The sequence below is a fragment of the Cyanistes caeruleus genome, chromosome 3 (assembly GCF_971803275.1).
Source record: "Cyanistes caeruleus chromosome 3, bCyaCae1.hap1.1, whole genome shotgun sequence".
NCBI lineage: Eukaryota > Metazoa > Chordata > Aves > Passeriformes > Paridae > Cyanistes > Cyanistes caeruleus.
In genome coordinates this window covers 13,979,718-13,997,268 of record NC_141703.1, presented here as the reverse complement: position 1 = coordinate 13,997,268, position 17,551 = coordinate 13,979,718, and the positions used below count along the sequence as shown (strand labels likewise).

The 17,551-nt window shown below is 39.9% G+C and overlaps 1 long non-coding RNA gene across 3 annotated transcripts in view; it reads right to left on the bottom strand.

Annotated features, from left to right (window-relative positions):
• Positions 1–17,551, bottom strand: part of LOC111922893 (uncharacterized) — a 340,899-nt gene that overhangs the window by 268,049 nt on the left and 55,299 nt on the right. For all 3 annotated transcript variants that reach the window (XR_015284143.1, XR_015284144.1, XR_015284142.1), the window contains one exon: positions 17,006–17,094. This is a non-coding gene — a long non-coding RNA (uncharacterized LOC111922893). The remainder of the gene's footprint in view (positions 1–17,005; positions 17,095–17,551) is intronic.

Below are 17,551 nucleotides of genomic sequence, written 5' to 3'. Positions count from 1 at the left end.
ACACCATCTTTCAGGTCATACTTGTGAGAAAGAAGATTCTCTGCTTAGTTCATCAATAACACATGACTCCAAAACAAATTGAATATTGCTTCATTTTCAGCCTCACTTAATATTTTGTCACTTTTTGCTGATGTAAGCGTTCACTTTAGTCCCTTTGCATTTACTTGTAATTAAATGTCCAGTGCTGATTGATGCAAACCTCTCACCTTCTTTTGTCCCTTCAGATTGCACCAAGCTCTTTTTGGTCTTCTCATGCCATACCTTTAAGAATTTATGATTCACAGGATGTTTCTCCTACAACCTTCTAGGCCACTCCTTTTCTATGAAATATTTACACAACCTGACTGAACGTGAGAACAACCACGACAGAACTTTCCCTGACTTCTCTGATTCATTACTGGGGATAATAATCTAATTATACTTCCATTAAAAAACAGATATTACATATAAGCAACTGATTTCAGAAAGCAAAACTTCTAATCTATCTGGTTTAACTTACAGAGAAAAGTATGTACCTGTAGCACAGCATTAATTAAATGAGGATTTAGAGCAATTTAAGTGATGTTTTATAGCATACATTTAATTTGCATTTGTTATAATTCTTAATCAGGTCTAAGAAATAAAAACTTAAACCCAGACTTTTGAGTCTTTGGGTTAATGAGCTTCAACCTGAAGTAAGGAGAATATTTTGATCAGAAAAAGACTTTCCAACAGCACAAAAGCCTGGCCTTGAAAACTATTCATGACACATCAAGAGGAGTTACATCCTCTATATTTATAACATGATATCAAGTTTCTAAAGCAGTAAGAGAGTAGAAATGTTTCAATTGTAGTGAAAGGTTAGGCAGGCCAGGGTAACGGATACTTTAAACTGTACTCTCAAAAAGGGGCTCAAGCACTTCTCACGTTTATTTTTAATTGAACAAGAATATTAAATGAAGTTTCCTGGAGAGTAAACAAAAGTTTACTCAACACAAGAGGATTCCTGTTTATTACTAGTGATAGTAATTACTAGCTCTGTGAACTGAAGCAAGCACTTTTAGTCCTGCAGTGCATGGCCATGCTACAGGTTTTGGGGAAGGGCAGGTTTTGAGCAGGAAGGAGGGCAGGAGAAAATGACTCCATAGTCATAAAAAAACACCCTGAAACAGCAATGTGTGGCCATATCACTCCTACTCTGTTGTCACACAGCACTCACCCAATAATTAAATGAATAACATGTGACAAACAGATTAAATCAGGATTTCCTATTTTCTTGTAATGAGGATCATTTCTTATATCGGGTCACAAAGAAAGAAAATGCAAAGTAAAGCCACATTAGACACCTTCCCTCAAAATCTCTTGAGGAGATGCAGAGAGAGAAAACTGTCATCTGAGGTAGGTGAGACCTAAACCAAGAGAGACCCTTGGAGGGGGGTGTAGAACCACCCACCAAAGATGCTGAGCTTTTCTTCAGAGATGAAAAATGAAAAGACACCCACTCCTGCCTTAGGCCTAGGATTACCATGAGCATCATGATAGTAGAAAGCAGTGACAAAAATGGTAACTTGAAATAGAACAAACAAGGACAGCTAACGCTCTACTGAGGCCTGAGACTGCAGGGTGGTCAGATCTTTGCTGGGAAATGGCTTTCCATGGTCAGGCATTTTTCTCAGCTAGGTGCAAATAGCCTTCAGACATAAAAAAAGTAACACCTTTGGGAAACCTTCATTTTCATCAGAGAGTCAGGAGATGTAAAATTAATGTCAGCAAGCAACAAAAAAAAAAAGGTGGAACTGCACACCTTCTTGAAAAGGGGGGAAGAGATGGTCTGATAATCCCTTTGAGGAGTGTCCTGGGGGCATCATCTCACCAGATTCCCAGAGAAAAGGGAATGTGTTGGGCAGTTCACTCCAAATCCTCACTCTGGGAGGTAGTCACTAGACAACCCTCCCTACAGTTACCACACACCCTAATATCAGAAGGGCACAGTTCAGACCAGCCTCTGGGTCATGGGGAACTTCAATGCCATTCTGTAGCTGTAAGCTGAAGTGTTTGTCAAAGGATTCATTGCATCTGCAGTTTCCATTCATCTGGTCTTTTGGCTAAAGAACACAGAAAAATAGGCCAAAGGACAATTTGTGAATGACACAGATATACCTCAAAATGAAGGAGGCTGATGTCTTGTGCAGTCTAATGACTGCTGCATTGTAAAATCTCCTTTTACACTACATTCTATCTGTACTGGTAGCAGAGGCTCTGAGGGGTTTTCTGTTGATTTTTCTTATTTGCTTGTTTTGGGGAATGGTAAATTGCAATTTCATAGACTGGTAAGTGGTTTTGCTATGTGTCACTACAAGTAAAGGATCTGTACAAAAATGAAATCAACCAAAAAAAATGTTGTTTTTTTTTTTTTTTTTTAAGATACCTTCTTAAAGTAATGAAGTTGAGAAGCTGCTGCAGTTACCAGTTTAAAAATGTGTAATTCTGGAAAAGAATTAATATAGTCAAATAGTTGTACCTTCTGTTCCTTATTACATCTTGTTGTGGACAACACTTCTAGGAATATCTCATTTCCTTTGTCATCCAAGCTGAAGGGGGAAAATGAGCTCTGATTTAAGATCCTATTTCCCAACATCTACTTCACAAGCTAGCTACTATACTTAATCAACAATGAGGCTGTAAATATGCACACCTTGTTATTTCAATGTTTCACTTGATGAAACATAAGAGGCCACTAGTGGACAGCTGAATGAGAATGAAGGATTACTGCAGTAGCTCCTAGATGACCTGATATAATGCAAACTTTATGATAGAGCCAAATCTATCATGGCAGGAGGACAATATTTCACTCCGCCAGTTTTCAGTGACAAAGACCACATCAGGGCCATTATCCATGATGGAAATTTAGATATGTTGCAATTTATTTGGGAAAGACAGGCTGTTTAGTAAAGAAACAAAGATCAGAATTGAAGAAAAAAGATTGAAACAGCAGAGTCCACTGTTTGGTGGGCTATCCCAGAAAAGAATAGCCGATAGATTCTTATGAAAGATGCAGCAGCACTTTTCCTCATCCAGGTGTGATGTATTCCAATCTGAAGGGACATTTTACGCCTGAAATATTACTGAGAGATGTCTGAGAACAGAGACCTGGCTGCACATAGGTGAAAATGTTATGATAAATATGCCACCTATGGGTAAGATAAGAGAAGGATATATTATGATGAGGGAGTATATATATAAAGAGATATACAGGGAGTAGGTTACAAAAGTATTTACAGGTGCCAATCCATTTTCTACAGAAAATAAGGAGAGATTAAGCTTAAGTTAATGTCCAGATCATCTCTTCACCATGTTATGGCATCAACACTCAGCACCGTTGCTATAGCAAAAGAAAGGGTGAAAACAAGATAAAGAGAGACAAAAGGATCAGTGAAAATGATCCGTGTCCTCCCACACATGCCTTTATTACAGAATTTTGCTTCTGAATGAGATTGCCCTTCTGTACATATTCACATGAACTGAGGAGACAGGGTTTCAAGGGACAGAGCAAATAATGAGGCTCTATGAAAATGACTTGCACAGCCTTAAATCTCTGGGATTTCATCTACGGAAAAAACAGCGACTTCTTGGAAAGCTCCACCTCTGACAGGGAAATATCAGGTTCAATGAAGTGTTTTCTCCTCAAATAATACATTCTTTTCTTGTGAACCTAAAGGAAGAGAGAAAAAGATTTCACAGTAGCCAGTTGCACAGGGACATGATTCAGAATAGGGGCTGGAACACAGATCTCTCCGAACACTCCCAAATGTGCTAGCCAGTGAGTTTCTGGCAATGCATTTCTGATCCATGCTGGGAAGAAAATACATTCTGAACTATTACAAAAATTTAGGCTATTTCAAATAACAGGAGCTATCATCTAGTAAACCCTAATCTCCAGTCCCAGGGATACAGTTAAAGGATCAAAGCTATTCCGAATTCCACTGTTGGCTATGTAGCTTCATATCATATACTTGCAACACTTGCACGGACATTCTCTAGAAAATCAGCAGTAACCCCTTTGGAAATTAATTCTTCTCTCTTTGTACCACAAAAGAGCACAACACATTTTAATCCATTTTCAGTGTATGAAAATCTTTCCCTGTTGGGATTTAAAAGAGAAACTAATCCCAAAACAGTGATTCCAGCACGATTCACAGCCCTCCCATAAACTCCTCAGCACTGTTTCAGGACTAATTGACAATGCAGTTACATTGTTGGTGATATAAAAAGAACTCTACTGCAGTATTTCTTCAGTGTCTTATGACTTAAGTGCAGCAGGTATTTTCTGAAGCCAATAAAACTATCCAGTAAATCCTCTGTAACGTTCTGGGATAGGGAAAAGAGAGAATATTTTCAAAAGGCTGCTACTGTAGACTTGTTTTCATGACCCACCTGGGAAAAAACGGCCATAGCTAAACTGAATAAGACAACTTCACTTAGTTTCCCTGCAATAAAGATGAAATCATCACTGGGCAACAACACACTGAATTTTAAACTCAGTGCATGGAAAGGATATTTTGAGGGGCATATATCTTCTTCCTTTCATGCTGATCAATAATCCAAGCAGTCCATCATCAGAGTTCATGATCATAAATGTAAAGTGATTGAAGCCCCAGAATTCACAAGAAGTCACAGGAAATTTTGCTTTCTTACCACTACATTTTTAATAGATTGGCAGTGTGGAAGAGCCTCAGTGCTGAATTGCAAACATCAGATTTAAAAATTCAAGCCAGTGCAGCACAGAACTATGATGCCAAGGAGCTGTGCAGGGGCTGCTTTGCAGTGATCTGGTATCTGGGACAATACCTAGTTCATCTGCAGACTTTTGTGTCTATTAATATTAATAAATATTTAAGAGCTCCACCACCAGCTCCAATGGCAAAGAAGACAGAGATCTGATGTTCTGATCTATTTTCTTATTTAGATAGTCTTGAATAATTCCATGGCAGTTGCAGACAACAGCCCTGATATTCCCAGTCACTGAAATGGCAGATAGTGTTCTCTCTGGTAATCAGTACCAGAATATGTATATCACTGCATTTGTACCCCTACAGAGCAAAAGACTCAAACACTGGGCTGATGGATGCAGTAGTCTTGTCTTCAATGGGATCAGGATATCCTTTCATAACTACTCTTTAAACTTAAACATGAAGAGTCCTGTAAATGTGTGTTGTTCAATTTAAGAAACCTTCATATTTGTTGCACTTCTTTTGGTGTTTAAGACAGAAGCAGAGCCATTTTATCCAATCTCGGTGATACCTAATTCAGTTTTGTTTGCATCCTGCTGAGATCATCCCACACCCTTGCAGGCAGGATGCAGTTAACTATTAGAATCTGCCAGAGTGAATCAGCAGGATCTATACAACTTTTCACTGCAGACTTCCATGTGTTGCAAATCAAGGAAGGCAAGAGAAAAATGCCTGGTTATATCCCTGATTTAGAAAAAGTCCAGGTTACTAAAAAGAAGCTAGATCATTTTTTGGGGGAAAAAAAAAAAGTCAAACAAAAATAACCAACCAACCAAAACAAAATCAAACAGGGTAATTAGCATAAGCCAGAGATGGCACAAGTATACTGCTTCCTTCCTATAAATGACAGAGACACTAACAAAGCCCAGTAACAACAATCATTCCAAAACTGCTACATTGTATATTTGTTTTTTCTCTCAAGTACACAATTACCATTATTAATAATTTTGTTTAATGAGCATGTTATACATAAAATAATTTATTTATAGTTAGGGATAAACATCTTTTCTATAATGCCTTTGGAAGATCAGGATTTTTGTTTGGTTGGTTTGTGTGAATGTGTTTTTACAGTAGAATTTTTATAAGCACAGAACTAAAGATGACTCAGAATTTTTATGAAGAGAATTGGGATAAATATTTGCGATAAGACAGAGGGGACAAGTCTATTGCAGAGTCCCACAGTTTTATAAAAAATACCAAAGCTGGAGCTTGTTGAACTCTGGACGTTGTATTAGCAGGCAGAGGCTGAGAATACTAATCACAGAAAACTTGCTGTAAATCTGAGAGATAAACAACAGGGTCAGGGATTCAAAATTTCTGGCAGATAAACTTTGTGCCAGAAATGTTTTAAAGATGGTAAAAAATACTGCAAAACTGCCATGAAATAATGGAAGAGGGTATCACTTTCTTCCCTGAGAAATCTGTTCTCATTTGGGTGTGAATCACCACATACTTGAATGTGAGACCCTCTTCTCCCAAGCTGTAAACTACACAAGTACAGTACCATTCCCACCAGCAGCAACAGCAGCCAACGAGTCCTTCACGGAATTGCTTCCTATCCTGCTCATACAGTAAAAAAGTGCCAACATGCTGAACGTACATACAACTTTAATCAGTAAAAGGAGAAGCTGTTGCACATACATGAGCTTTTCTCAATTATTTACTTTTAAAATAATATCCCCGCCACCTTGTTGGAATACCAGGGCAGAATGGAAAAGAACTAATGGGAAATTTTTAGTGCATCTGAATGGTTTGAAAATAGAAAGGTGATGTCAATTACACTTACAGTGAAAACCATGGCAATTAAATCACTTTGGTAAACAAAATTATTACAATTTTCTGCACAGAGTCACTGCATTGAAAACAAATGAGAAAAGTTTAGATTTGTAATCAACAGAGAAAAAGAAACTATATAACTGTATTAGCTTTAAATTAATTCTGTTGTTGGACAGATGAGTTATGTGCTAGTACAAGATGCCTGACTAATTAATTTATTGGGTTTTTTTTAAAAAGCATGTAAATTTATCACTAATCGAGAAGAGTGCATGATTTTTTTGCATCATTTCAAGGTAATGGGCAGGAAAATAGGAATTTTAGGCTTTCCTCATACAAACTTAGGGAAGAAAAACCAAATAATATTAGGACAAAAACTGTTGGAGGATTTAATAATTAAAGCTGAAGTTCTAAAGTCTTTACTTTGAAAATGCATGGTTTTTAAAGAACCAATAACTTGTTTCTCTGGTCCTCACTGCTAGAAGCTTGCACTTCAGTCTGCAGTTCCCAAGTTTCAGGTGCCAGTTGTCCATTCCCGGTGTATCTACTTGTCATGGTTTAGCCCCAGCCAACAGCCGTGTCTCACGCAGCCACTGGCTCACTCCCACACCAGCAGGTTTGGGCAGACAGTTGGAAGGCTGACAGTGAGAACACTCATGGGTTGAGATAAAGACAGTTTAATAGGGAAATCAAAAGCCATGCACACAAGCAAATCAAAACCAGGAATTAATTCACTGCTTCCCATTGTTGGGCAGGTGTTCAGCCACATCCAGGAGGGCAGGGCTTCATTGCACATAGCTGTGACTTGGGAAGACAAACACCATCACTCTAAACATTCCCCCTTCTTCTCCTTCCCCTTATACCGAAGAAGATGACACATGGTCTGGAATATGCCTTTGGTCAGTTGGAATCACCTGTCCCAGCTCTGTCTCCCACCAACTTCACAGGCACTCCCAGCCCCGCCGCCAGTGCGGCAGCAGGAAAAGCAGAAAAGGCCTTGGCTTTGTGTAAGCCCATCAGTTACTCATCAGTAAGAAAAACATCTTTGTATTATCAACCCTGTGTTCAGCACAGATCTAGTACACAGCCCCTTACCAGCCACTGTGAAGAAAATTAACTCTACCCCAGCCAAAAGCAGCTCACTCCTAAATTCATCAGATTTCTGCTGTGAGACATCTTCTTGCTACACAGGACTGTGCCTACTTCTAAATAACCTTTGCAGTGAATTGGATTTCTTTTTAATCTTGCAAGAAAGACTATGATGAAGTGTCAGAAAATAGCCTTGTATTTGCCTTCTGAACTCTTCCCAGCTAGCCAATGGACTCGCATGTAAGTATGCAGACAACACTATTGCACTGAGTATTCCAGCACTACTTTCATTAATGCCAAAACATGGCTATATTTTCATGGCTGTATTTTCACTCAGTATGCAGCCCACTGACATTTGCTAGAACCTCCCTTGTCATTTCTGGCACCACCCTGTAATGAGAGCTCAGTTCAGGCTGGCAGTCTGCACCTCCTGGGGCCCCAAGCCATCGCCCCACATCTGCCCAGACAGCCCAGGCAAGCAAGGGCTGCTCACTGCTGGCTGCTCTGCTCTCTGGCTGTCATTCTGGAAAGCCCATCTTCTCCCATGATAACCCTGATACTTCTAAAAGACTCTTCTGCCTTTACTTTACACTTCAATAACCTCTTGTTCTCTGAAACTTCATCAGCAACTGTTTTGTTCAACACTGGTAATATTTTTTTTAAAAGACAATATTTTTAGAGAAGGGTGTGGGCTTTTTCACCCTACCTTCTTGCACTCTTGCTAAGGACAAGCATAGCCATTTCAAACAGACCATCCAAACTTGCTCATTAAAACATCTTAATTATCACATTTTAATTCATTTAATATATGCCATATTTATTTTACTTGGCAGTAATTATTTTTCTAATCAGAATGTTTCTCTGCCAAACGTCAGTTGTTTTACTGAAGTCTGTGACGACAGTGTTGCCTTTATCTCACAGATTTGTAATTTAATTAAAACTGATACCAAAGAAATAAATGAACTGTTTATTATACAACCATGTTGAATAACACTCATTAGAATGAAGGGATTATGGCTTACATTGATTATTATCATTCTTTTCATGATCTGTTGAGAACTGATAAAAGGCTGGCCAATTTAAAGCTACCTAGCATAGCCTGTTAATTTATAAACATACAGACAGAACATTAGTTTTTATTGTGTCCCCTGTATCTTCTGTAACACTCCCAGAGATGCTGAACTGAAGTGGTTTGGAGAACTCCTTAGACAAGACAGTTCTTTCAGCACTCCTGGCTGCATTGCAAGATTGCAGTGTGCAGTGGGAGCAGTGGCTGCACACCAACAATGCTGCTCACATACACCACCACATTTCCAGGCACTTGCTCTTCCCTCTGGGTGCTGACATTTGAATTTGTGCATTTGCTGACTAGGTGAAGGAATGAAACAACAGTACAACACTTCTGCTCTTGTATAGAAACAAAAGGCAACATATTTAAAATTTTTCCAGTGGAACCCAACTCCCAAAATTTGAATCAGTGAACACTGTACTTTTCTTGAAAATACTTGAAGAGTAGTGAGTAGCTCTAAAAAGAGAAAACAAACAACAAACAAAACCAACAAAAATGCAATGAAGAAGCCCAAACCCAAGAGGGCAAACACAAGAGGAGAGAGCAAGCAGCACAGAAGAAGAGAGGTCGGTAACAAAGAGCAGTGGGCAGTTCCCCAGGAAATCCTGTGGTTGAATCACAGCTGCTGACCTCCCAGCCAGGGCTGAAGCACACAGCAAGGCAGGGCATCCTCTGGGAAACAGAAGCCTTTGCTGTGCTGCCAGCCTGAAACCTTTCTGATTGCTCTGTTAGTCCTTTCCACCAGCACTATACAGCTCCATATTTCACCCTCACAGAGGAGTAACACTTGTCTAAAAACTTTCCAAGGATGACAACAAGCACATACTTACTCCTATGAGAACAAAAAATCACACTGAAGAGTAAATGCATTAAATGTGCCTTCTCTAATCTTGGGATTATGGAACCCAGCCAAGAACTGAAGTTCCCATCAGCACTAATGAAAGACATGTATTTTACAGTAGGAGCAGGACATGAGGTGAGTGGACACCATATAAAATATGATATCCACCAGTAAAGGTCAAAGGAACCAAAAGTCTAGTAAGAAATAAGCAAATAAATGACCAGAGTATCTTTACTGAATCAATAGAAACTAGGGCTCGCAGTGTGCTGTCATAGCACACCATTATAAGGAGCTGGACTGATAATTATCTCTCCAAACGGAGAGAGAGTAGTAACTAACACCTGAGAATGCTAACATAACTTTTAGAAGAAGGTTTCAATATACTCCAAAGAAAAAATATAGAGATAATGGTCCAAATCTAAAGTCTAAAACTGAATCATAGTACACAGGCATTACATCCCTGTGACCTAAAGACATATCTTTTCTATAATTCATGTCAAAGTAATACATACACAGACAGAGAGCTAACCATAGCTTTCAATGTACAAACAAAAACACATAGCCTATTTTGCCAGAAGGATGTGGCTAAGTCTGAGGTGTTCCAGAGTAGAAACCAGCAGCCTATGCAGTGTAGGTATCACAAGCCTTCATCTGAGTGCTGCCTTGAAAAGGATAGAACCACACAGCTACAATATCCGGAATATTAACAGACCTTTCTACAGATTAAAACAGAGTACTACATTTGCCAGACCTCAAGGTAGCGAGAAAATAACTATCTATGCCCAAAATACTTAAATGCCAGTATGGATTCTGTCAGGTGACTTATTACTGATCACCCCACTTCTTCCAAGGTCTAGGAGCACAAACATGTTCCTCGTGTCCCATGGGTTTTGAGTCACTCCCACAGCCATATGGTAAAAAATAAGCGCTCTTAGCTGAGGAGCTGATCCCAGTTCCTACCAAATAATGACCAGACTGCTGTGATAACACAAGAGAAAGAGAACTCCCTCTTGAGTCCAGAGAAGGACCACCAAGATGACTGGAGGAATTGAGCATCTCTGCTGTGAGGAAGGACTGAGAGAATTGGGATTGGTCAACCTGGAGAGGAGAAGGCTTTGGTGTGACTTTGTTGCAGCCTTCCAGTACCTGAAGAGAGCCTACAAGAAAGACAGAGAAGGCCTTTTCACAAGGGCAAGTAGTCACAGGACAAGGGGGAATGGCTTTAAACTGAAGGACAGGTTTAGATTGGATACTAGGAAAAAATCCTTTACTGTAAGGGTGGTGCAGCACTGGCACAGGTTGTCCAAAGAAGATGTGGATGCTCCATTTCTGGAGGTGTTCAAGGCCAGGTTGGATGGAGCTGTGAGCAACTTGGTCTAGAAAAAGGTCTCCCTGTCCATGGCACCATGGTTGGAATCAGATAACACCCTACAACCCAAGGCATTCTATGATTCTGTGATCCTCTTCATGTCCTCACAAATACAGTGGTGTTTCAAAACTTCACGTGTCATGCACACAACAGGACCTTTACCATTGTCAGCATGTGGCTTCACCTACATGCTACCCACCATCAAAACAGAGCAGTGAGGCTAAAGCTGTAGAAAAGAACACTGGGGAATGAGTCTATTGAGAAAGAACTGAAGACAAAAAATGTCTCCCTGTACTGCTAAGAACCTAATTCTGCCATCTGATCAGTGCTCCTCTCAGTGTTCCCTGAAAACAAACAGGCTTCACTTGATTTCCAGATCACCTAAACGGCCTTTGTATTCCAAAATAAGAGCTATTGTCTCTGCTGGAAATAGAAAAAGGCTGACTAACACACCACTTTTTACCCAGTTCAAGGTTCCAAAGGAATTTTGCATGGCAACCTGCATGAGCACCCAGGGGAGTCCTCTGCTTGTCTCATCAGCCATGAAATCCTGAGCTGAACAAAGCAAGGTCAAACATGTCCTGTACAGATACCGATGTCACCTTTTCAGAAGAATCAGTCTTGACACATTTTTTTCTGTTGTTATCCTTTACAATGATGCTGTACTTCAACTGTTACAAGGAAAAAGAATAGCATGAAGGCCAGAACAGAGCTACAATGGAATAACAACCTGACACACTGCAGATATGTGTGCATATACTAAAACAGGCCCTTCTCCTCCTGGTCAGCTGGCACTCAGGAGAGCAGCGTTCCCAAGAATGAAGTCCTGTTTTACATCACATATAACCTCTGCATCCAAAACCAAGGTAGGGGTGGTTCAAGAGCTTGTAGGGGTGGTTTGGATCAGTCCCATGCCAAAATCAACAGCAGCATGGCAAGAAGGTGACTGAAAAGACGCAACTGTAAATCTGAAGTCAAGACCAGGAGGGATAGGCAAGATTCTAGTTAGCTATTCTGCCTTGTGGATAACTGCATCTGCAAATGAAAGAGATGATGAAAATCTTTTGAATTTCAGTAAAGGTACCATTATAAAAGAGGACTAACAGGAAACTAGTCCTAGCTCACATTCCTCAATATCATCCTTACAGTTTTCATTCTAGACAGAGATGTTTCATTCTTTTTCTTCCCAACACCTTAACACTGAACCTAATGAACTTGCAGATGTGTACAGACTAGTTCCTATATGATTAATCCAGATTTGAACCTGCAATTATCATCATTAGTGCTTGTTCTGAGTAGTGTGGATGTTTTTCTCACAAAGTGTTCCCTTTGCATCTTCCACGCAATCAAGTACTATAAAAACAGCTTGAAAAACTACATTTTATTATTCCAATAAATACTCCTGTCAATATTGATTAATACTGAATAGTTAATACAGCATAATCTTAAGAATTATTGTGGAAATCACATAGCATAGAGAAAAAAACAACTTGTCACTGTTTCTGATTGCAGATGTAATTGGCTCATTGGAGGACTACAAAAACAACTTGTAGTTGCATGTGTATTTTCTTACTCTACAAAACATTGACTAAATTGTCCATTGCATTAAACCAAAGATATTGTCTCCAGAATATTCAGACAGAGCTTGTTTCCCTGTTGTACAGACATTATTATGTTAAAACCTTTGTGAATTAATTTCATGGTAAAACATAAAAACAGGGGGAAAAGGTATAATCTGTTTATTTGTAAGGTAACTGTCTGCAGATAGACAGTTGGTTTGTAGCAGACCATACTTTTCCTTTTAATCCACAGGTCAGATTTCAGGTCCAATATTCTGCTCCCTTCTGAAAAAACCCACAGATTATCCAGGGTGCAGTGCATATCCAGGGGCTCTACAGAAGGGCATCCAGTGAAATATTGCTGGGTCAGGGAGAGATCCAGGAGGGCAGCATAAGTAAGCAAAACCCAGTCTTCCTCCTAAAGCTATATGCAGATCAGAACAGCATTTTTGCTGTGATTTTCTTCCAGTTCCATCTACACTAGAGTGAAAAGGAACTATTCCTTTTGTGGAAAAACCATACAAGAGGAAATAATCTTATATCTATTCATACTCTATTTTCATACTTCCATGTTTACTAAGACAATTCTTTGTGTTTTGTAAGCCTACCACCAAACCATGATTTTTTATTGCACTTAAGTTTCATGATAAATATAGCACCTAGCATACCTAATTACTACAGCCTATGCTCATTACCACAGGAAGCTACATTCCAAAGTTGTAGACAACTCCCCCAGTCCCAGGTTCTTCCTCATTAAGCCACAATTAGTGTGATAAATGGGGATGGTTATTTGGTTACAGGCAATAATGGCACTGCTTGCTCATCAAAAAATGGGGAGAAATAATTAAATATCACAAGAAATGGCTTAATAATTAATAATAGTACCTCAGTCACCTGCAAACAAAGCAGAGCTCCATCCAGGTGTTCATTACAGGCTGCAGTTCAAAGTCAACATGGCCTTAACCTCAAAATAGCTATCTGCATTAATGGGGTAGGCAGAAGGATGAAATCGTGCTTGTCCTTGACAGGAGTGCTGCAAGGTGCTTGAGATGGAGTGTGCAGAGTCAAGCTGAAGCTGGAGTCGGTAATCATTCTGGCTAAAGCAGCTGCAGCCTGAGGAGCCTGTGAGTGCATCCTTGGTGGCTCCCTAATTTGTAAGCACCATCTAGGCCAGCATTTCCCTGTCCACAAAGTGACCTAAAGGGCACTTGAGGATCCAATTTTTTAATATACTTTGAATTAAGGAAGACTGTTCTGAGGCATGTGGTCAGTACTAGGTTAAATGAAAAAGGATTCACATTTTTGTCACTTAGTTACAAATACAGCATTATATAATCTCACTTAATTGCACTCTTCACCTCTTTAACATCCTCAGCCTTCTGTCTCAACACATCTCTCCTCAGGAAACCCTTCCTGCTGACTGAAACTGCCTTTCTATAATTAAGCTCAGTATCCTCTTTTCTCCCAGGGGAACACAAGACCATGTCCATGTCATAGAAATCAAATGCAACAGGGCTCAGCAGCACCTCAAGAGGGTCACCTAATTCGCCTTTCGTCCCAAAGGCAGGATCAACTTCTTCCAAATTGTTCTTGACAGAAGTTCATTTAATCTGCTCTTAAATCCTCCAGTGACTCTGCAGCCTCCCTCAGCAATCCAGGCTGTGATCAGCCTCCTTTACCATTAGAAAACTCCAAATGCTCAAGGTACCTTTCCCTTACTGTAATTTAGCCCATCACTTCTTGTACCAGTCTGTCAAAGTTACAACTGCATCAAGTCAGAGAAATTGACTTGACTTAATTTACTGCCAACCAACGCAAATACACAATCACAGCTTCACAGTGAGGGGGAAAAAAACCAAACAGGAATCACTGCAAAAACCTGCCTAAATTTCTGTCCTTCCTCTTCCTGCTCTCAAGTACTCTTTTGCTTTTTTATAATCCCAGTGCACCAAAACTCCTCCAGTGAGGCACAGTTGCATGGGAGGCTGAAGCAGTGCAACTCATTCTAACCCTTGATGGTTTGCTGTCATGTTCCTTAGTTTCCTTTCCCGATGTGGGCTGCCCATGAACCCCAGTCCCTCAGCAATGCCCCATGATGGGTCAGCGATGGCCACAGTGCCCCTATTGTGTCCTTTCCCCAGGAATGTTCAATCATGCAGGTTTGTTGACTTCTCCAGCAAACTGGTGCCCACAGCTCTGCCTGTGAGTCATGGGCAGTTCAGGGAGGAGGGGTTGGCAGCAGTGCTGTGGTGGGCAGCTTCCTGCAGCCTGAGGGCCCTCATCTCTTAAGACCGCTGGTGGTCAATACCTGCAGGCAGGTCCCTGGGTTTGGCCTTTTGTTTTTCATTTTTTTTGTCTTTCATTCCTTCTGTTCCCAGTGCTGCTTCTCAAACAAGAAGAGTGTGGTGCTGGTCTCAGGCTGCACAGGCAGTATGTGACTTCTGCACAGGTATCCCTGGGGGTGGCTTATCCAGCTTATCTCCATCCCTGATGGAGCCCTGATCTGCTCTGCTGCTCAGAACTGCTCTTATTATCAGTCCTGTTACTCCTAAAGTCAGGCTTTCTTACTTCATATTTCAGTTTCCTTGCTCCAATGCTGAACGTGCTTAAGTACTTTCCTTTGCTTAATCAAAGCCTGTGTACTTGTATGCAAACATACTAATTGCAGGCAAAATTGCTCTTATGTAAGCCACTACCTGATGTTTTTCACAGAGTTGGAAATGCACAACAAAGACCTTTGCGCCCATTAGACATTTTAGGAAAAGCTTTTAACATGAGGAAATGTGTCATGGGGAATTTGAGTGCATTATCATCAATATTATCAGAAGAGAAGAATAATTTATTCCTGACAGTTGTCTTTTACAGCATGTCATTAGAATGATCCCTTTATAGCACCCATTCATATACATGACATCTTAAGTCATACCAATCCATCTTGCTCAGCAGATAAAAGACTATCATATTTCTAATATCTCATTTTTTTCATTTGAAAGCCTGAGTAAAAAATCACTGCACAAGCATTAACAAGTCCAGCCTACCAGTTTCCTGGAATCCTCAGACAGTTTCTAGAGCCATCTCTTCTTCCTTCCTTATAGCCCCCACCCTGATCTTGTAAAAGAAAGTTAAGTACAGGAATGCAAGACACATCAAGATACATCCCAAATGGAGGACTAAGTGAAACAGAGCATTTTTACCAACCCAGATTACTGATAAGCATATGATTCTGTGATCAAGAAGCCTGCCTGACCAGATGGAATATACACCTCAACTGTTTGGTTTTCAAAGCCACCTCCCACAAAAATAATCTGAGTTAGAGAAGACTCACAGCATATATGAGGACAGCTGTCTCTGAGATGCTTGGAACTGACATCAAACCAGTTGGGATTTGGTCACCAGCCTAGCAAAGGCTCTTTGCTCTGGTGCTATGTAAAATTCTCATAATAGTTAACATCTGACCTTGAGTTCTCCTCAGTTCTATCTTATATCCCTTCAGTTCATTTGCTCATATCTCTCACTGGAAATAAATATCTCTCACTAGAGAGACAAATGCATACACCCCACATCATGCTTTCCTCACTTAAAGCAGCCAGGGAAACTGAGGTAACTTCCACACATCTCCATAACATGAAGATGTATTTACATCTTCATAACATGGAACCATCATCCTGCAGCTGATCAGCTTGTTCTAAGTTAAACTTCTTTTACATTTTTGGGGTAAATCTGTCAAAAAATATGCTTCCTCTCCTCTGCAAGTAAATGTTTTTTCCATACTTGGGTTCTTGACACAGCTCTCACTGGTTCATCATGTCACACCTGCCTTCTTTAAGGACTGTAACAGTGCAACTTTCCATTCCATGCACTGCATTTAGATGGGTAAGGTGCAATCTAACATCTGCTCATAATAATGGTGTGATATTAAATCAGACTCACAGGATGTGTTCCCTTCATACATAGACTGTTTCACAGGATAACTGTATTCAGCCTGTGGAAAGGCTTCATGTACTGACTCACAAAGTGCTTCTTTATATATCCTAAGGCTTAGTTGCCCCGTCTCATATTAATTGTTTGCATTGCTGACGCTTGATGTCAGCATGCTGTCGCTGAAGAAACATGGTATTGTGATAGGGCTTTTAGCACAAAGATTACTTATCAATGGAAGACCAAAAAAAAAGCAAGAGTACCATTCAAGACCTTGTAATATAATTAGCACAGCATAATAGATAAGAGTTTTAATGCAGAAATCACTTCCTCAAAAACAGTTTTCACTTCTGCTGCAATATTAAAGAACTGAAATGTATTCGTCATGCAGCTGAAGGTATCTCTTCATAGCAGTCAGTACAACCCAGAAAAAGAGACAAAATGTAAAACCTGTTCACCTCTGTAAAGGCAAACCATCAGATTGGTAGCTTGTTCAGTGACAGATAATGAAATGCACATTTCTCACTACCTCCCTCTCCAATAGGAAAATGGTAGTGCAAGCCACAATCCTCTCAGTCAGAACACACAAACAATAAAAGAAATATATGCAGAACTCACCTCACTCTATCTTGTACATGGCATTGTATCTGAACTTTCAGTCATCCCAAAAGCAATCCTCTCTCTGAATTCACAGGGAAGTCTTCTCCCTGTATTTTGTGCATACAGAAGTCAGATTTAGTAGTAGGCCATCATATATAGTTCTGAAGTCTATGGTCTAGAGAGTTCAATTTTATTTAATATTAGGTAGAATTCTTTGGAGTTATATGGAACAGAAGATATTTTCTCCTAATTTTTAATGCTTGCGTGTAATACTGCTGCATACTTGGAAATGTCCATTTTCTGTGCTGGATACATGTAAGGGAGTAAGTCTAATAAACAGAACCAGGAGGTACAGGATTCTGGATAACTGGAAATTCCTCAACAAGTAAGAATTATGGATTTCTATCAAAATACATATTGAGAGTTCATCACAAGAAGAGACATTTTCACTCGTTGCTTACATCAGTAGAAAGTAAATCCATCTGTAGGATCAAATCTTTGTCCAAGTAACGTACAGAGTATAGTTTGCTGCTAAAGTTGTTGTCTGAAAAGGTAAAAATACAG